The sequence below is a fragment of the Acinonyx jubatus genome, chromosome F2 (genome assembly GCF_027475565.1).
Source record: "Acinonyx jubatus isolate Ajub_Pintada_27869175 chromosome F2, VMU_Ajub_asm_v1.0, whole genome shotgun sequence".
Taxonomy (NCBI): Eukaryota; Metazoa; Chordata; class Mammalia; order Carnivora; family Felidae; genus Acinonyx; species Acinonyx jubatus.
Window position 1 is genome coordinate 54,886,143 of NC_069394.1, and position 21,362 is coordinate 54,907,504.

The window sequence follows — 21,362 nt, forward strand, 5'->3', positions numbered from 1 at the left end:
TGAATGTTATCCCAAGAAGTTTGTTTTTGTTTTGCTTTTTTATGTTTAAAAAAATTTTTTTTTAACGTTTATTTATTTTTGAGACAGAGAGAGACAGAGCATGAATGGGGGAGGGTCAAAGAGAGAGAGACACAGAATCTGAAACAGGCTCCAGGCTCTGAGCTGTCAGCACAGAGCCCGACGCGGGGCTCGAACTCATGGACCACGAGATCATGACCTGAGCCGAAGTCGGACGCTTAACCGACTGAGCCACCCAGGCGCCCCTGTTTTGCTTTTTTAATACAGGAATTCACTGGGGTTAAAATAGGGAGTAACACAGTGACTGATTTATATAACTTAAGATCATTTTGACAGTCATTGGATGACAGATTGGCTGAAAGCAATACTAAGCTGGGACACCATTTAGAAGGACATCACGCTAGTTCTGGGGTCAAGAAACAGTGAGATCCTAAACTAAGTTGAAGCAGTGGTGATAGACAGGAGTATTTGCAGACAAATTTAGGGGATAAAGTGGTAATTGTTCACATGAGGAGCATGGGAGGGAATTTACAGATGAGAAGGTTAAAAAAGAGGGAAGGCTTAAAGATGACCCTTAAGATTTGGATTTGATAACCAAGTGGAATTTTGGTGCCAATGATAATGAGAGAAAATATAGAAGGAGGGAGAGGTCATCAAGTTGTGAGGTTTGGGAAGGGCTAATGAAGACTTCTGCATAACATATAGGGAGTAAATGTACTTACAAAGCATTGTTTAGATTAAGTTGAATCAACCTTTTCAAAGCCATTCACATAGACCAAACAAATTGAGCCTCATAACTCCTGGCCTATGTGGTGGTACTACTTTACAGCTTTTCAGGTACATTGCTGAAAGACACCGTGGAAGGAAAATCCTCTTAGTGAGCAGAACTAGGAATAGTTCACCTGGTTGTTCATTTTCCTTGGAAAGGAAAATGGTTAGAGGTATTAATCTGTATAGTTTAATGGGCTGAGGCCAGCAGGACTTGGAAGAAACATAATTAGAATAAGTGGTGACAAAAAAGTATGGGGAAGAGGCATGTGGAAGAACCTCTATAAATGGGCAAATTAGGTGAAGATATTTGTGTCAAAGAATGACCTTAGTAGAGAAATATTTTAATAATCAAGCATGGAAAATGGACCACTGAGTGGATACCGGTGACCTTTTCCCCAGCCACTCCTATCACTGCCCGATGGCCTCAAGAACAGTCACCATGGTGGCAGGAATGGAGGTTATGCACATGGGCTTTCACTCCTTGACCAAGGTCAGCCTGGCTACCTCCAGTTCTGAGTGCCCATTCTGCCCACAGCAGAGGCCTATGCTATATCGTCAATATGGAACCATTCCCCAAGATCCACTAGCTACCTGATAGCAGACTGATTTCAGTGTACTGCTTCCATTATGGAAGGTGCTTTACTCTTACCAAAATGGACATTTACTCTGGATACAGATTTCTTTCTCTGCATGCAATACCAAAACTATCATCTGTGCACTTATAGAATATCTTATCCACTATCATGGCATTCCACACAGCATTGCTTTGGTCAAGCAATTTACTTCACAACGGTTAAATGTGACAATGGGCTGATGCTCATTGAATTCACTAGCCCTGATGTGTTCCCTATCATCCTGAAGCAGCTAGTCTGATGGAATGATGGAATGGCCTTATAGATTCAGTTACAGGAGCATCTCGGTGGCTCAGCAGCTTAAGTGTCCTACTCTTGATTTCAGCTCAGGTCATGATCTCGTGGTTCATGTGTTTGAGTCTCGCATCAGACTCCACTCTGACAGTATGGAGCCTGCTTGGGATTCTCTTTCTCTCCCTCTGTCTCTGCTCCTCCCTCCTGCCTCAAAATAAATAAATAAACTTAAAAAAAAAATATTCCAGCTAGGTGGTGGTATGTTGCAAGGCTGGGGCAAGGTTCTCCAGGAGGGTGTATATCCCCTGAAGTACTGTCCAATATATATGTCCATACCCAGAATCATGAATCCCTAAATCAAGGGATAGAAATGGGAGTAACTCCACTCATTATTATCCTGAGTGATCTACCAGCAAAATTATTGCTTCCTGTCCTCTCAGCTGTAAGCTCTGACGGTCTAGAGATCTTAGTTCCAAAGAGCAATATTTCAATCAGGAGACACAATAATAATTACATTGTAGTGAATGTTAACCATCTACTTTGGGCTCCTCATGCTTCTTCCTCAACAGGCAAGAAAGGGGTTACCCTATTGGCTGAGGTTATTAATCCTTATTATCAAGGATCCTTATTATCAAGGACATTGGGTTGATACCTGGAGGAAGGAGGGATATCCTGAATACAGGAGATCCCTTAGAGTATCTCTTAGTACTTCAATGTTTTGTGATTAAATGAAAAACTACAACCTGTTTCAGGCCGGTGTGCTAATGGCCCAACACTACAGACATGAAAGTTTAGGCCATCCCAGTGGCCAAAGAACTATGACCAACCAAGATGCTTGTTGAGGGCAAAGGGAATATGGAATGGATAGTGGAAAAAAGTAATTATAAATACTATCTATAATCATCAGACCAGTTTCAGGAAGAAGGAGTATAATACTATGAGTATTACTTATTTAATTTTGAATAAGTATGCATATATATTAGCCAAACATTTTTGTTTTTCCTCTCTTATCCCTCATCATCGAATATGAGATGTTACTATTAGTTACCTTTATATAACAGTGAGTTACAGGATATCAAGGGATAACAGTGAATATCACTCAAGAACTTTGTATCTTCTGTGGAAAAAGAAAAGTATCTTTTCATTTTTAAGTAGAATAGTTGTATCCTGGTACCTGGAAGTATGACTTTGTTATTGGCTTTATTTGGGTTTTAAGTATGGGTTAAGGAAATGCATATAGATGTGGTGGTGTTTTTGTTGTGTCAACTTGACTAGGCTTCAGACCCCAGGTATTCAAATACAAATCTAGGTATTGGTGTTGAAGTACTTTGTAGATGTAATTAAAGTCTATAATTAATTGATTTTAAGGAAGGGAGATTATTCTAGATAATCTAGCTGGACCTGAGCCAATCAGTTGAAAGGCTTTAAAAACAGGGCTGAGGTTTCCTAAGAGAAGAAATTCTGCCTGCAGACAATAGCTTTGACTGTACCCAAGAATCCCAGTCTGCTCTTCTTAGTGGCCTGCCCAGTGGGCTTTGGTATTGCCCAGACATGTCCCGTAAGCTAACTTACTGCAGTAACTTCCTCAGTATGTATCTTCTAATGGTTTTGTTTCTCTGGTTGACTCCTAAGTGATGTAAACAGGAAGCACATGTCTGCTGTGATCACAACTTAGTAGACTATATACCAACAGGTATGAGAAAACTGTGGGACTAGACTAAATCTGAAGTGATGATGATAAAAAAGTCAAACAAAAATGAAAATATTTATTAACAATATATTCTTTATGCACGGTTTGATCAAATTTGTCTTCTTTCTGAGAACCGTCCTCTGAAAACTTCAGCTGTGGGAAATTAAGCAAATCCCAGCAAAGAGGTGGCATGTTGCCTTATAAATTATTGAATCTGTCAGTTATTGAATTTGTTTTCTATAAACTCATTTCTAAGATGACTTCGCTTGCCTAGCATGAAGCCAAGCTCAGATTCATTTTTTATGTGGCAAATTTCAGGAAGCATTTTATTTGACCAATGATGGAGGGCAACCCAGTCCACTGCTTGGCTTTATCAGGATTTTATTAAATCTCCTCTGAGGCTCCTCAGATTTTCACTTGTAGAAATAAATAATGCTTTAGGCCTTGCTTAAATCATTTTCATTATTTTGGGGTGCTTTTTAAATGATTTATGTTATGGTGCTTTAGTTGTTGACCTTATTTATGATGGCCATAATACAATTCTCTGTATTTCCTTTAAAATAATAATAATGATGCCAATATGTTGAGGGGTTACAATATGCAAGGTGCTCTGCTAAATTCACTATAGTGATTGCCTCATTTAACCCTCAAAAGTCCTTTGAGGTAGGTACTGTCATTATTCCCAATTCATAGATGAAAAAGTAGAAGCACAGAGAAGGGAAAAATAACTGGCCACAGGTCACATAACTAATAGACTCAGCTCTGTATAAGTATAACTCATGTTCTTAACCACTGTGGGTTACTGTGATTAATTTAGAAGGAAAAGGAAATTAAGTATTTTTTAATTTCATAATTGGTTAATGTCCTAATGACTAACTTTTAAGATGAATACATTAAATGTATTATTCACTCCAAAAGCAAACAAAACTAGCTTGTTTTTGTTGGTATTCCCAGAAGTTTTTTCCTGAAAATTGATAATGCATAATAAAGCATTCTCATTCCTGATTCATAACATGACAGAATATATTCTGTTTTCAAACTTCTAAGAACAATAAAAAAATTTTCTTGACTTACCAATATTTTAATAGTCGAAGACAGGTATTCTAATTAATGACTGGCCTTTCCCTCTTTCTTTCCTTCTTCTCTTTCCTTCCTTCTTTGCTGCTATTATTTCACTTTTGAAGAGTACTTGTGGATGCCTCCCTTACCCAACTTTAGAAATGTATAGACCTTTCTTGAAGTCAAGATTAGTTATGCAGTCATTGCAAGCCTGAGTGAAACTTACAAACAAATAAACACTGTTCCCATCTTCCTGACCATGATGTCTCTCTGAGAAGCTCTTGTTCCCTCTTTTCCTTTTGAGAAAGAAACGAAATTCTTCACACATATTAATGCCTTTACTAGATTAGACTTACTGGAGGTTTATGCCGCAGCACCATGGCTCAATATCTCTTGAAGATGTGTCTTCTCTCTTCTCTCTCCTTTTCTTTATCTCTACCTTTTGTTTCATCTCCGTACCTGTTTGTATGAAAGTACGTCTTCCTCTCTGACTCCTCCCTTGGCTGACATCCATTCTTTCCCATTCAAGGGAGGAAATTTAGGAAAGAGGACTAGTAAAGGAACATAGAGTGATATTGAGCAAGACTAGAAGTGCTGAATTTCTCTAGGGAGATAATGAATCAAGCAGAAATAGTCTAGTATGGTTCTTCTTCCTCAGCCCAAGGATGCAAACCTGTTCTTCATAATGACTCTGGTGGGAGAAAAATAAAAGAGCAGAGAGAAGGGCTCAGTCATGTTTGGTATTGTACAACATGGAAGAGGATCAGTATAATTTGCTTTCTCAGTTTGGAATATAAGCTACAAATAGCAATTGTAGACAGCACTGCCCTAAATTGAGAGATATCCATGGGTTTCCAAAGCAGTCTAGTTCTAACTCTGAATGATTCATGAGAGCGGGTACTCAGTTGCCAGGCTCCTCATCTATAATAAGCCTAACTCTTTCAAGGGACACTGATAAGCCTTTGTATAGCTGTATTGACTGACTAAATGTTCTCCTTTAATAGGGTAGATAAAAGGGATTTAAATAGATGGCACTTGAAATACCCTCCAGTTAGAGATGGGCTTATAATAAATGTATCCTTATTAACTATCACAAAATGTAAAGCCTGAGGTGACCAAGTAAGATCGAAAGCCATGTGCCCTCACAAACAGCTGAGATGAGGAGCACTATCCTCAAAACACCATGAAATGTAGGACAGGGATTAAGAACACGTTTTCAAGAGTCAGACCACCCGGTTTCAAATCTGACTTTATGTCCCACCTACTGTGCTACTGCAACCACTCAGAGAATTTCTTTTTACTTCTGTACCTCAGCAATAATACTTCCCTTATAGGTGTGCAAAAATTGAATGAGGTAATGTGTGTGAGATATTGAGCACACTGCTCAGCACATAAAACAGCTTAGTGGAGGTTAACATAATTAAGGGAAGAGAAAGATTTACAGTTGCTTTCAACACTGAAGGATATGCTTTTTTTCTCTTTTTTTAATTTTTAATTTTATTTTTAATATTCTAAAATTTACATCCAAATTAGTTAGCCTATAGTGCAACAATGATTTCAGGAGTAGATTCCTTAATGCCCCTTACCCATTTAGCCCATCCCCCCTCCCACAACCCCTCCAGCAACCCTCAGTTTGTTCTCCATATTTATGAGTCTCTTCTGTTTTGTCCCCCTCCCTGTTTTTATGTTATTTTTGTTTCCCTTCCTTTATGTTCATCTGTTTTTTTAATGAATTGAGGTGAATTTTTAAGAGAAAGACTTTAAGATAGACGTAGCATTTCATAGTTATCCTGAGGCTCTAACTTAGCGTTCTAGTTGCTTATTTACTTCTCTGTGTCACCTTCTCCAAATTCCATTAGCTGGGACAAGGACTCCGTTTTCTCCCTCTTGTATTCTCATCACGGCCACCATGTGCAGCATATAATATAGTGTTAGTGTAAAGAAAGACGGTGACTAGATGTAGTATTATGTTGGTTTTAACTACTCACTTTTTCCCCAAAATATATGATTTTCCAACAGGAGATCATGATATTTTTACTTATTTTGTTTTCTTTTTTAAATTCATTTTTTAACTTTGTACTTGAAAACATTTTCAGATTCACAAGAAGTTGCAGCGATAGTACAGGAAGTGCCATGTACCCTTCACCCAGTCTTCCCCGGATAGTTGTTGCCAACATCAAACCCAGGAAACTGACATTAGTACCATGTGTAGGTAACTATATGCTATTTAGTCACATGTGACAGCTTGTGTAACCACCACCACAATCAAAATATATAACTATTGCATCACCCCAAAGATCTCCCTCAATTTACCATTTCATATCACTTCCATTTCCTTGTTTTTCTTTTCTCAGTCTCTGGAAGCCACTAGTTGGTTCTCCATCTCTACCGTTTTGTCATTTTGAGAGTGCTATCTAAATGTAATTATGTAATATGTGATTGTTTTTAGGACTAGATTTTTTTTTCATTTACCATAATGCGCTTGAGAACTAAGTTGTTGTTGCACATATTAATAGTTTGTTCCTTTATAGTATTGAGTGATATTTTTTGTATGGATGCACCATAGCTACCATGGCTTATTTAGCCATTAACTCCTTAAAGCCTATCTAGTTTGTTTACAGTTTTCTGTCTATTAAAAATAAAGGAACTATGAACATTTGGTATGCAGGAGTTTTTTTGTTTTATATATATATATATATAACTTTTTTAAATGTTTATTTTTGAGAGACAGAGAGAGAGACAGAGTGTGAGCAGGGGAGGGGCAGAGAGAGAGGGAGACACAGAATATGAAGCAGGCTTCATGCTCTGAGTTGTCAGCACAGAGCCTGACACAGGACTCAAACTCACAAACCATGAGGTCATAACCTGAGCCGAAGTCAGATGCTTAACTGACTGAGCCACCCAGGCACTCCTATATATCTTTTAAATCTTTATTTATTATGAGAGAGAGAAGAGGGCACATGTGAGGGGAAGGGGGAGAGAGAGAAAGAGACAGAGACAGAGAGAGCGAATCTCAAGCAGGACTCATGCTGTCAGTGCAGAGCCCGATGCAGGGCTTGATCTTGTGAATGGTGAGATCATGAACTGAGCCAAAATCAAAGGTTCAACACTTAACTGACTGAGCCACTCAAGTACCCTGGGTATGTAGTTTTTTTATGTGGCTATAAATTTTAATTTCTTTGGGATAAATACCCAGGAATGAAATTATTGGGTCATATGATAAGTACACATATAGTTTTATAAGAAACTGCTAAAACATTTTCCTGAGTGACTGCACCATTTTATATTCCCATAGGCAATACATGAGAGATTCAGTTTCTTCACGTCCTTGCCAGCATTTGGTCACAGTTTATCGGCATTGACATTTTACCAGTATGAGTAAATTTAGAAAACTTACTTCCATTTACATCCTTATGCCCTCCACTATCTAAAAGTGTCTTAAAGGTTTCCTCTTTATACACTGAAAACTGCATCAGACAGTATTATAACTTTTGTTTCAAATGACAAATAAAATTAAGAAAACTCCAGAAGAGAAGGAAAGTGTATTGTTTTTACACATATTTTTACTCTACTATTCTTTCTGATATTCCAAGATTCCTGCTTTTTTCACTTTCTGTCTGCTAAAAGAACTTCCTTTATCTATTTTTTAGTATATGCCTGCTGACAACTATCTTAGTTGTCCTTCATCGGAAAATGTCTTGATTTATCCTTCATTCTTGAAGAGTAATTTTTGTTAGATGCAGAATTCTAGGTTGACAGTTCCAGTGTTTCTGTACTTGGAAAGTATCATACCACTTCCTTGGTTTCTGATGAGAAATGTGCTGTAATTTCAATAGTGTTTCCCTTATTGATAAGATATTGTTTCTCTTTTGCTGTTTTTAAGGGGTTTTTTGTCTTTAGTTTTTAGAAGTTTGATTATGAATTGTGTTGGTATGGATTTCTTTGGATTTAGTCTGTTTCCTGGTTTGTTCAGCTCTTAAATCCTTTGTGAATTTTGCCAAAATTGGGAAATTTTTAGCCATTATTTCTTTGAATACTTTTTCAGTCACATTTTCATTCTTTTCTCCATCTAAGATTTCAAGGATATGAATGTTAGATCTTCTCTTATAGTCCTGAAGGCCCCTGAAGTTCTGTTTACTTTTTGTTTCAGTTTATTTTCTTTCTCTTTCTCTATCAAGTAATTTCTATTTCTGTACCTTCAAGTTATCTTCTATCTTTTTTCCTCTTGTCCTCTTCATTTTACTGTTGAACCCAGAAGCTAGTGTTTGGTTTGTTTTAGGGTGGTTTTTGGTTGTTTTATTTTGAAGTTCTGAGATTTCCGTTTGTTTCTCTCTATATCCTACATATCCTATATCTTATATCCTATATCTTTATTGAGACTTTCTGTCTTTTCATTTGTTTCAAGCATAATTTTTTTAAAGTTTTATTTATTTAAGTAATCTCTACACCCCATGTGGAACTCGAACTTATGACCCTAAAATCAGGAGTCCCATGGTCTTCCGACTGAGCCAGGCAGGCAACCCAAGCCTCTTCACAATTTTTTAATAAAGCATTTTTACAATGGCTGATTAAAAATCCTTGCCTGTTAATGATAACCTCTCTTTTATCTTGGTGTTGGCATCTGTTGATGGACTTTTCTCCTTCAAATTTAGATAGCCCTGGCTCTGGGTATGATGGCTGATTTTCAAGAATCCATGAACATTTGAAATAGTATGTTATGAGGCTCTGCTGTTTCAGTAGACCTTTCCTGACACCACACCAGTGAGAAAATGGGGCACTTCGACCTAACTGCTAGATGGGGGAGGAACTTCAGGTTCCCCACTTGACCCCCAGTGACACCTGGAAGGTGGGGAGGGGTAACCTGTTACTGTGGGCAGGGGTGGGATTCAGGTTCCCTACCAATAAGGAGAACAAAGCAAGAGAAATTTAACCAAAAATGAAGAATCTTAGAACATGTGGCCCACCGATGTACATCTGGGATATATAGGACATGACATTCCTAAAGGGTCTCGTGACTAATGTTTTACTACAGAATAAAGGGTAACCTTATCGTGACAATAGCCAACTTTCCACGGTCTTAGAGACCTTACTTTTAACATGCACAAATTCTTTGGAGACTTATACTATCCCTAACCCCTGCTGACTAAAAAGTATAGAATCAGTCACTCCTCACAATCCCAGTGCAGCTCTTTCAGCCCATGGTCCTGTCTCCATGCTATAACAGAACCACCCTCTTGCACTGAAAATGTCTCACTGACCCCACATCACCCACTAGGCCTCTACTGATACCACCATGGAAGTAGGAGAGGTAGACTGCCTTGTTACTCCTCCCTATGTGGCCTCCAGTGGTGTTGTATCATCTGGCTGCATTATCACTGGACATTGGAGACCCTGACTAGTTACAAGGCTTCCTCTGACATTATCCCAGCAAGTACAGAGAAGGATGTCTCATTACTGTCATGTGGGAATGGAAGTCCAGATCTCCGCTAACACTGGGATCCAGGGAGCCCATTGCTGCCTGGTAGGAATGAAAGACCCCCTTGGTATTTTTTGACACCAACATAGCAAGAAGAGTGTTTTGTTCCATAGGGTGAGGGTAAAAGTCTATACTCCCCACTCAGCTTTTGCTGGTGTAGGTTGAATTAGGGCCACAAATTATTGTGTGGTCTTTGGTTGGAAGAATACAGTTTCGATTTTTCGATTTTTTTTTTTTTTGTCTTTTCACTTTCTTGGTCTTTGGCTAGATAGACAAAGCTTTTTTTCTAGTGTTTTCTTTTGTTTTTGTTAGCATTGATGAGTAGCTGGCTTCTCCAGTTCAGGATGTATATGGCAAAAAAAAAAAAAAAGGAAACTCTCCACCATCCTGATCCTCAGGTACTGTAGTTTCTAGCTTGTCTCTGCCTTTTTCTCTCCATTTTTAATAGTATATATTGTTTTATATGTAAGTTCCAGGAATTTTAGGTGATGATAATGAGAGGTATAGGGGGAAATACATCTATTATATATTTCTGCCATAGTACTTAGTATATTTTTTTAAAGTACTTTTTGTCAACTGTCCCTGTGGAGAAAAAGAAAAGTAGAATTTGGGAGCAGAAGATGGAGAGAAAAGTAAAAACTCTGGCCCTGATAGTCTACAGCAACATAGAAATTAAGCAGCTTGGATCCCTGGTTATTAGAGCCTCCTGCAAGGCCTGGAAATATTCTTCATATCCAGCAACACAAACTTCGTTGGCTGCCCAAAAGCTAAACACAGAATGGATGAGGCCTGGAAGATAAGAGAGGAAGGAAATAGATTGGGAAAACCACTACTGGGCAAGAGGGTGAATCCTACTATGTCACATGGTATGGATTAAATAATGAGCTGTATTGGGGAAGATTATATGCCCAGGGCTCAGCCTCTCATTCCTTCCATCAACCCACAGAGAGGGGAATAGGACCCAAGCACTGCTGGAGACATGGTATGCCCTTGAGCAGAAGAATCCCATCCTCTTTGTTAGTCTTCCTTCCTATAAGGTAAATGTGGATGAGCAAAGAATTCAGCTCCAACTAGTCTGGGATTCATTGCCAGAGGAGTTGGCTTGAAAAGCCATCTGCCTAACAGTAGAAGAACATGGAGTTCATGGGAGGTTCAGTGTTTTCTCCAATTCTGTGGTAAGTTCAGTTCAGATGCAAACTTTCTAGCCAGGAGGAGGGGACTTCTCAGCCACAACCCACTCCTGGCTAGCACATTGTCCAGGTAACTCAGAATGAGATGTAAACATCACTTCCAGACGCATCTGTTCATTGGATCACACGTACCCCACTGTGTATTTCATAGCTAGGTCTACTCCTCCCTAGATACAAAATCCTTTTGGTTTCAAATTATTATTAGCCACAAAAGATGGACTCAATAAGTCAATATATACGAATAATAACAGGGATCTATTAAAATAGATTTTCTTTAAACTGATAACAGTGAAAAGCAGTACAGTTTCTTTAAAAGTCAGCAGTTACACAGCCTTGTGACACAGCAGGGAGTGAAATCCAGGTTTGAACTGCAATGTCACTTCCTTCTATTGCAATATGAGACAGCCTAAGCTGCCGTTTCTGTAAAAAAGATGATATCATTTTTTCTGAGTCTCAAGAAAATGCCACCATCTTTCCTTCCAATCATTATAGCAAACCAGATAAATCTGCATATTCATTTTTAAAAACATCTTTACCTTAATCATAAGTTAACTTCATTGTTCACTGCAACTGCCCCAAAATTAAATTCTTGCTAAAATTTGCATCATTTAACTGTGACAAAACAAGCAGCTAAACTAGTATTTTTGTCTTGTGTAAACAAAGTAATTAACAGACAAAAAGAACTTCACTTTTCAGCTGATTGTCAGGAGGCTTTGCTGACAGATCAAAGGAAGAGATAAATGAAATTATAAATCAAAAGCTGTCAGCACTGACTTCAATGTAAATCAGTGCTGACTAGAATCAACATACACAATACTTAGTCATTTCACAAAAAATATTTATCATCTGTCATATTTTGTTAGAAGGACTTAAAGAAGATTCAACATATGACTGCTGATTAATGGGTGGTGTGCAAGGACTGAAAGCATCCCAGGCTGAAGAAGTGTGTTAGTGATATAATCACACATAAGAACATGACAAAGGAATATTCTATTCAACACCAAATCTCTCCCTTTTTCCAGCATAGATGTGCAGGCAATGTATTGAGAAATTGGCAATGAACATGCAATATTTAGAAACATAAATGCAGCCCCGCTGAGAAATATCCTGGTCCAATTACTTGGGCTTCTTTCGGGATAAAAATTAAGTTGCCAGGCAACGGACAAAGATCTAATTTCTCAGAAATAAGAGTGTATGTGAGGCGGTGTGTGTGAGGGAGGCCGACAGAATACACAAAGCGCCTTGATTCTAAATGGTTAGATATGACAGATTTGTTGTGATGGTGAATATAATAATGAGAAGGTGTTAATAAAATTGATTTTTCAAAAATATGGATTCTTACAAAGCAAACAATCCCCCCTCTATGCCCCCCCATCTTTTTTTTTCAAACGGCAGTGATGCAGACATGAGAAAACCAACCTGTGGTAACTGATCAGGTCAGAGGCCAGGCTGTGACTTCTCTGTGTGTGCCACAGCATAGCATTAGGAGGCAAGAACTGAGAGAGGCATATTTCTTGATGCTCCTGCTGAGCAGAAAATATATGATGTGGCTAGAACTACAAAGGGTCGCAGCTTTTATTCACCATAGGATAGAAAAGCTAAGGCCAGTAAAGGAAGGCCTCAGCCTCCCATTGGAAAGGCAGCAGTGTAGAGATGAGCAAGGGGCATCATTCGCATTTTTTTGTATGTGTATGAAAAATCAAAGGATTTGCTTGGAAAGGTCGGTAAGGGATGACACATATTGTTTTCCAAATCTCTAGCAAGGTATTCAGCAAAGGTCCAAACTCATTCCTACACACACACACACACACACACACACACACACACACACTCCTCCTTTTTAAGTACATGATTGTCACCTGCTGCAATCTATGCAAATGTCTGTTCCAGATCTATCCTAATTGGATAAAAAAAGCAATAAATGTAATGGGACATAGTTAACCTCCCAAAGGCCTATTAGTCTGCTCAACTGTGACAGCTAGGAGGAAATTCAAGTAGTTCTAATAAATCACCCAAAGGCAGAGAGCAACTGCTAATAGAGAATCTCAGGGAAAAAAAATCTGATGGGAAACATTCTGGCTTTATAGATTATGAATCTACAATTTCTTTAAACCTTACCCTAGCTTCCATCTGTCTCTGGTATCCCCCATCCAGTACTGTTTTTCTACAGAAGCGAGCTTGAATTGGTGCTCCCTAAATCTGAGTTTTTACTCTGTAGGGTTTCCATAATGTTTTCTTGGCCCACCATAGACCTTATGCAAAGTCTTATTGAAAAGGTCCAGTGCTTAGTATCACTTTCTCACATGGCCCATTGTATGCATATGTATGTACACACATGCTTCACATGCACAGGCTGAAAATTCAAAATGAGACCAGCACTATAGCATGGACTCTTGGTATTCACAGATTTAGCATCCTAGGTTTTGGTATTCACAAAACAAAATTTCAAAGACAATGAGAGCTTGTGATTTTTAATTTAGCTGAAGTAAAAAAAAAAGTTTCTTTTCTTAAAACATGTTTTTAGTTTATTTATTCATTATTTGAGAAAGACACAGACAGCATGAGTGGGGGAGGGGCAGAGATAGAGAGAATCCCAAGCAGGCTCTGCACTGTCAGCAAAGAGCCTGATGTGGGGCTTGAACCCACAAAACCGTGAGATCATGACCTGAGCCGAAACCAAGAGTTGGACACTGAACCAACTGAGCCACCCAGGTGCCTTAAAAAAGTTTCTCAGGTTGTTTTGAAGAGTATGTTTTATAGGTCATGGGTCAGCTCAGTTAATTGTCAAATATCCTGTTCATATTGTGTGTATTGTAGATGAGAGGTTAAATGACTTATTCGGGGGCCACAAATGGTGAATAGATATGCTGAATCCAATGTAGATCTCTTGAACCATGCCTAGAAAATAACTGAAATTATGAATGTTCTCACATAATCACATCAGAGGTTGTTCCAAACCCTTTTTTTGAAGAATTTACCAGACTTATTTTGCACATCAGGAAACAAAGTTTTTACAAGTTGAAGGTTGAATTGCTTAGAGCACAGTAAAATGATACTTTTATGTGTTTCATAAATTTTGAAGCTATATGACTTGGAGAGCTATCGACAACTTTTGCAGTTAAATATTTTTACTGAACGGTGCAAGTTATCTGTTTTCCAAATAGAATCCACATCTCAAAACATTTTTTTACCTTGCTTCTTTTCTCTCTCAGTTCTCTCTCTATGACTCCATAGGGACATGCTGGCAGGATTCTTCAAGGCTTCAGAAGACGTTTCTGACCACTTGCTGCCTGTGGGTCTTTGCAAACCACTAGCCCACGGACAATAGCAGATTGGAGGGACAATATGCCAATGGGTGAAAGAGCCCCTCAGCTGGCTGCTGGACAGGAGAGAACTGTAGCACACACACTAAGAGGCTGGGGCAGACCCTTCCCAGTGGTCAGCAGAGGCACAACATTCATAGTCCTTGCCCCAGGAAAGAAACAGCCCTATTTTCCTTACCTATAAAGAAGCCAGCAGCCTGACCCACAACACTTAGGGGAAATACATCTACAGGTAAACAATAATAAGAAATAGAATTTGTATAAGGTACTTATTCACTTAAGACTGGAAAATCATGTTGGGAAAAAAAAACCCAAAAAACTGGTAGCTTTCATTGAAACAGAAGTAATAGAAAAGATGAACAAAATCTTCAGACAAAAAGTAACAAGAGTCTTCAGGAAATAGAATTAGAGCTCCAAAAAGACTTTCTAGAATTAACAAATGTGGTTTCTGCTTTTTTAAAACTTACATTTAAAAACAAAAAGAAAAAAAGAAAGATGTATGCTAATTAGCCATTTAGGGTTCTCAAAGATTAAGAGAGATACGTTACAAAAAAATTAAGTTTCACAGAATTGGAATTTATGAGTGAGAGGCCATGAGCCACACAGAACAGACCCGGAAGATCTAATGTAACAAGAATGCCCAAAAGGACAGTGGAGTATAGATGGGAGATGAATTATTAGAAAAAAACTTTTTTGAAAAAAAGAAATCTACCCTGAATTGTAGAATATTCAGATCAAGAGTTCATCATGCCATAGGCAGTATTAATAAACACACACACATACACACACACTCACGTCTAGACAGATCATGGCAATGTTTCTGAAATGGAAGAAGAGAGAAAAATCTTACAACTTCCAGAGAGGAAATTACAGAAGAAAGACACACTTCTCAAATCATCTTTCATTAAGAGTTAAGTCTCGATGATGCCAGAAGGATCAGAATTTTGTAAAATGCATTCTAAAACAATTATTGAAGATGTAAAGCAAACCATCATGCTGTAAACCTTAAACTTATACAGTGATGTATGTCAATTATTTCTCAATAAGACTGAGAAAAATAATTATTGAAAAAGAAAATATAATTTAAGAGACAGTCTCACAATAACAGGAGACTAAAAATTCTTAATTGTTTTAACTAAGGATTTGAACCAAGCATGGAAGGAAGTAGGAAATAAAATATTTTCTAAAGGTTTCATGTTTGTGTGAAGTGTAGAAGAGACAGCAAGGAAAACCTTGTAGGAAGAGAGTATAGTTATTATTTAACACTCTTAAAATATTAGAAAAATACATGTTTAATTTTGATTGTTAAAGACTGGAATCAAACTCTATAATGAATAAGAATAAAGAGGAACAAAAAGAGAAATTTGTCAAGACAAAGGCAAGAAAAGGAAAAGCAAAAGAAAAAAGAAAAAAAGGTGAAAAAAACAGTAACTTAAGTAAGATTTAAGAAATAAAACCCATGTTACATCACCAAAGTAAATATGAAGAAATACTGAAAATAAGTAAAATGTTTAATCTAAGAAAATGGAAGGAAAAACAAAATAGCAAGGAATCAATCATAATAAATACTGTAAGTAGTGAGAAATAATTAAAATAGAAAACAAAATATTAAAAGAATAATAAAAGCAAAACCTAATTCTTTGGAGATGAATTAAATAGATAAAAAACCTGAATGAGGAAATAAAAAATTTTAAGAAAGCAATATGAAGGAATATAACTGTAGATAAGGCAGCAATGAAAAGAATCACAATATACCACGTGACTTCATAGCAACATATTGAAGTAGCCAGAGCAATGGTACCAGTGGTGCCTAATACTAATGCAGGGGTGAGAATGTTCTCTCTCTGCGTCATCCCACATGATAGACACTAGCTACATGTAGCTGTAGAGCACGTAAAATGTGGCTGGTAAGATTGGAGAACTAGCTTTCCCCCTAAGGTCAGGAACAAGACAGGGATGTCCACTCTCGCCACTGTTATTCAACATAGTATTGGAAGTCTTAGCCTCGGCAATCAGACAACACAAAGAAATAAAAGGCATCCAAATCAGCCAGGAGGAGGTCAAACTTTCACTCTTCACAGATGACATGATACTCTATATGGAAAACCCAAAAGATTCCACCAAAAAACTGCTAGAATTGATTCATGAATTCAGCAAAGTTGCAGGATATAAAATCAACGCTCAGAAATCAGTTGCATTCCTATACACCAACAATGAAGCGACAGAAAGAGAAATCAAGGAATCAATCCCATTTACAGTTGCAGAAAAAACCATAAAATACCTAGGAATAAATCTAACCAGAAAGGTGAAAAATCTATACACTGAAAAGTATAGAAAGCTTATGAAAGAAATTAAAGAATACCCCAAAAATGGAAAAAGATTCCATGCTCCTGGATAGGAAGAACAAATGTTGTTAAAATGTCAATACTACCCAAAGCAATCTACATATTCAATGCAATCCCTATCCAAATAACACCAGCATTCTTCACAGAGCTGGAGCAAATAATCCTAAAATTTTTATGGAACCAGAAAAGACCCCAAATAGCCAAAGCAATCTTGAAAAAGAAAACCAAAGCAGGAGGCATCACAATCCCAGACTTCAAGCTATACTACAAAGCTGTAATCATCAAGACAGTATGGTACTGGCACAAGAACAGACACTCAGAACAATGGAACAAAATAGAGAACCCAGAAATGGACCCACAAATATACGGCCAACTAATCTTTGACAAAGCAGGAAAGAATATCCAATGGAATAAAGACAGTCTCTTCAGCAAGTGATGCTGGGAAAACTGGACAGCAACAGGCAGAAGAATGAACCTGGACCACTTTCTTACACCATACACAAAAATAAACTCAAAATGGATGAAAGACCTCAATGTAAGACAGGAAGCCATCAAAATCCTCAAGGAGAAAGCAGCAAAAACTTCTTTGATCTTGGCCACAGCAACTTCTTACTCCACACGTCTCTAGAGGCAAGGGAAACAAAAGCAAAAATGAACTACTGGGACCTCATCAAAATAAAAAGCTTCTGCACAGTGAAGGAAACAATCAGCAAAACTAAAAGGCAACCGACAGAGTGGGAGAAGATATTTGCAAATGACATATCAGATAAAGGGTTAGTATCAAAAATCCATAAAGAACTTATCAAACTCAACACCCAAAAAACAAATAATCCAGTGAAGAAATGGGCAAAAGACATGAATAGACACTTCTCCAAAGAAGACATCCAGAGGGCCAACTGACGCATGAAAAAATGCTCAATATCACTCATCATCAGGGAAATACAAATCAAAACCACAATGAGATACCACCTTACACCTGTCAGAATGGCTCACATTAACAACTCAGGCAACAACAGATGTTGGCAAGGATGTGGAGAAAGAGGATCTCTTTTGCATTATTGGTGGGAATGCACGCTGGTGCAGCCACTCTGGAAAACAGTATGGAAGTTCCTCAAAAAAGTAAAATAGAACTACCCTATGACCCAGCAATTAATTGCACTACTAGGTATTTATCCAAAGGATACAGGTGTGCTATTTCAAAGGGACACATACACCCCCATGTTTATAGCAGCACTATCAACAATAACCAAAGTGTGGAAAGAACCCAAATGTCCATTGAGGGATGAATGGATAAAGAAGGTGTGGTATATATATACAATGGAGTATTACTCAGCAATCAAAAAGAATAAAATCTTGCCATTTGCAACTATGTGGATGGAACTGGAAGGTATTATGCTAAGTGAAATTAGTCAGAGAAAGACAAAAATCATATGACTTCACTCGTATGAGGACTTTAAGAGACAAAACAGATGAACATAAGGGAAGGGAAACAAAAATAACATAAAAACAGGGAGGGGGACAAAACAGAAGAGACTCATAAATATGGAGAATAAACTGAGAGTTACTGGAGGGGGGATGGGCTAAGTGGGTAAGGGGCACGAAGGAATCTACTGTGGAAATCATTGCACTATATGGTAACTTGGATGTAAATTTTAAAAAATAAAAAATTAAATTAAAAAAAAGATTGGGGAACTAATTTTTTTCAATTTCATTCAATTTAAATAGCTACCTATGGTTAGTGTCTACTGTATAGGGTATGGGGCAGCACAGAGGAAACAAGGAGACCCCCCAAATTTGACATTAAGAAGGAGAAAATTTGAGTAAACCACTAATCATACAAAAGATCAGTCAAATACCTACTAATTTAAAAAGCAACAAACCTAGACATAACAGCTGGCTTTTACCTGATGTTTAAAGATGATCACCATAGTATTTAAAATATTACAGATTATTTAAAAATAAATAGAAGTTTCTCTAACTCGTTTTATAAAGTTGGGAAAATCTTGATACCACAACTTGACTAAGATACTGCAAAAACAACACTGTAGGCCAATTTCACTAATGAATACTAGGTCATGACTCCAAATATCAACAAATCAAATCCAGTAGCATGTTAGAAGATTAACAACTGAGTTTTCTACTAAAATTATTGGTGTGATTCAAGAGCAGAAAATCTGTCAACGTCACTCACTGCACCATTAAATTAAAGAAGGAAAAATATGTGATTATAGGAATAGATGCTGAAAGCATATGATAAAATGCAAACTCATTCCTAATAAAAACTTTAAAAAATAAATTACTTAAACATGTTAAAGGTTACCCAAAATCAATAGCAAACACTATGCATGGTGAAATACTGTAACCAATTCCAGTGGATCATGAAAAAAGAGAAATAGTGTATCTTTATTGCTAATTAAAATTATTTTAGACTTCCTAATGCTCCAACACAATAAATAGAAATAATTACTATCAATTTGCAAGGGTAAGCTAAATTGGCTTTCTCTGCAAATGAATAAATGACTTAAATGTTTTTTTACACTGAAATATTATAGGGGTGCCTGAGTGGCTCAGTTAGTTAGGCATACAACTCTTGATTTGGGCTCAGGTCATGATCTCACAGTTTGTGAGTTTGAATCCCACATCAGGCTGTGTGCTGGGTGTGGAACCTGCTTGGGATCTGTCTCTGTCTCACTCTCTCTCAAAATAAGTAAATAAACTTAAAAAAAAACTGAAATATTACAATAAAATCCAGAAAATTTTGTATATAAATTTAACATGTAAGACATCTTTTCCAGAAGTCAAGGACTCCAGAATCCTCAAAATAATCAAAGAACAAACCTGGACGCAAAAACAGAATAACTGAAGTAATTCAAAAAACTATTTGCCAGAGGAATTAAAATGGAAAATGAGCAAATAAAAAGGTGTTTAGTCACACAAGTGGTCAGAAAGGTGCAGATTATAACTAGAGGGAGATACCATTTTTTAAGACATTAAATTGGCCTACAATTTAAAAGAATAATAACATCTAGGGTTGGTAGAATATTAATTGCTGCAATCTTTGGGATTTAATATGGCAAAATTTATTAAAAGTATATGACTAATGCCTGGAAAGCCACGTTGGGATTTATCCCTTGGAACTAAGTGTGTGTATATTTAGGAGCTGCATTGCAGCATTAACTTCAGTAGTATAAACCTACTACTATATGTTAACCAGTGGAAGAACTATAGAACATTATGTGACCATTTGAAAGAATGTGTTGGAGCTATGTCTGTTGTCCTGGTGATACAGATGCACATGTTTTATTCTTCTATGTGAAAATCAATTTGTAAAGTATATATGATTCAGTTTTTATATAAAGTAAATCCTATGTATGTGCTTAAATGCTTCTGGGACGAGGAAAAAAACGTGTGAAAAGACATACCTATTAGACCGTGCATTTGTTGCTATTTGATATTTTCCCATTTTATTGTTTTTAAATTTTTTTTAACTTTGTTTATTGTGAGAGAGACAGAGACAATGCAAGTGAGGCAGGAGCAGAGAGAGAGGAAGAATGCAGGCTCCTCACTGTCACAGCTGAGCCAGATGTGGGGCTCAAACCCACAAACCGTGAGATCATGACCTGAGCAGAAACCAAGAGTTGGACACTTAACTGACTGAGCCACGCAGGTGCCCCAATATTTTCCCATTTTAAACCTTCTTTTACATTATATTTTTTTATTTTTGAAAAGTAAAATATTCTTGGTGTAGCAAGTGAAATACTAAACTACACAAAGAAAAGCTAATTATTGCCCCTGCTTCATGTCTCTATTCCCTTTCTCCAATGCCACCCCTTGTGATAACAAATGTTAACAGCCCAGGATGTATTCTTTCTCATCTTTATTCTTGCTTAAACAAATACGAATATATACAAGCATATGTTCATACATAATGGTTTGCTTATTTCTACTAGATTAGTGTCATGCTGCACATATGACTTGGTGACTTGATATTTTTATCAAGTAATCTGTCAGGGATATTTCTGATATACAAGTGTGAGTTTGTGTGTGCGTGCATGTGTGTGTGTGTGTGTGATTGAATTTCTTTTTTCTCCCTCTGTTTTAGTTCATATACTATTTTAGTTGAGTGGATATAACACAAATGTTCTAATAAATATTGGGAGGTTTTATCTTTTTTGATATTGGTTTGGCTTGATTTTGTGTTTCTGGTTTTTTTTTGTGTTTTTGTTTTCCAGTCTTCTCTCCCCGTCTTTCACAGACCACGCTATTAAAACTCAATACTTCAGATGAGTAGAAATTGAAGAATTGTCATTTTTTAGTAAATCTGGTCATTTTTTTCTCTTTAAAATGATCAGTTATCCAGATAATCTAGTAAGGACAAAACTGAAGGGAAAATGAATTTATTCATGCTGTATACTATTATGTTCCAATTTTTATTCCTTGTATTTCACTTATATTCTTATTATATGGTACTCCTTATAGATGAAGAGTAATTTAATAATAAGAATGTGTATGAAAAATCCATCTCAAGTAATGTAACAGGTTAATTCAGAAGTTGGGGAGAAGAGGGTGCTCAATAAAATGCCTTACTAACCCCAAAAAGAGTCATTTGGCAAAAATAACATAT

General features: G+C 37.1%; 1 long non-coding RNA gene across 20 annotated transcripts in view; it reads right to left on the reverse strand.

Annotated features, from left to right (window-relative positions):
* The window catches only part of LOC128312880 (uncharacterized), a 430,418-nt gene that overhangs the window by 259,237 nt on the left and 149,819 nt on the right, over positions 1 to 21,362 (reverse strand). For all 20 annotated transcript variants that reach the window (XR_008292775.1, XR_008292781.1, XR_008292771.1 and 17 more), the window contains one exon: positions 4,420 to 5,095. This is a non-coding gene — a long non-coding RNA (uncharacterized LOC128312880). The remainder of the gene's footprint in view (positions 1 to 4,419; positions 5,096 to 21,362) is intronic.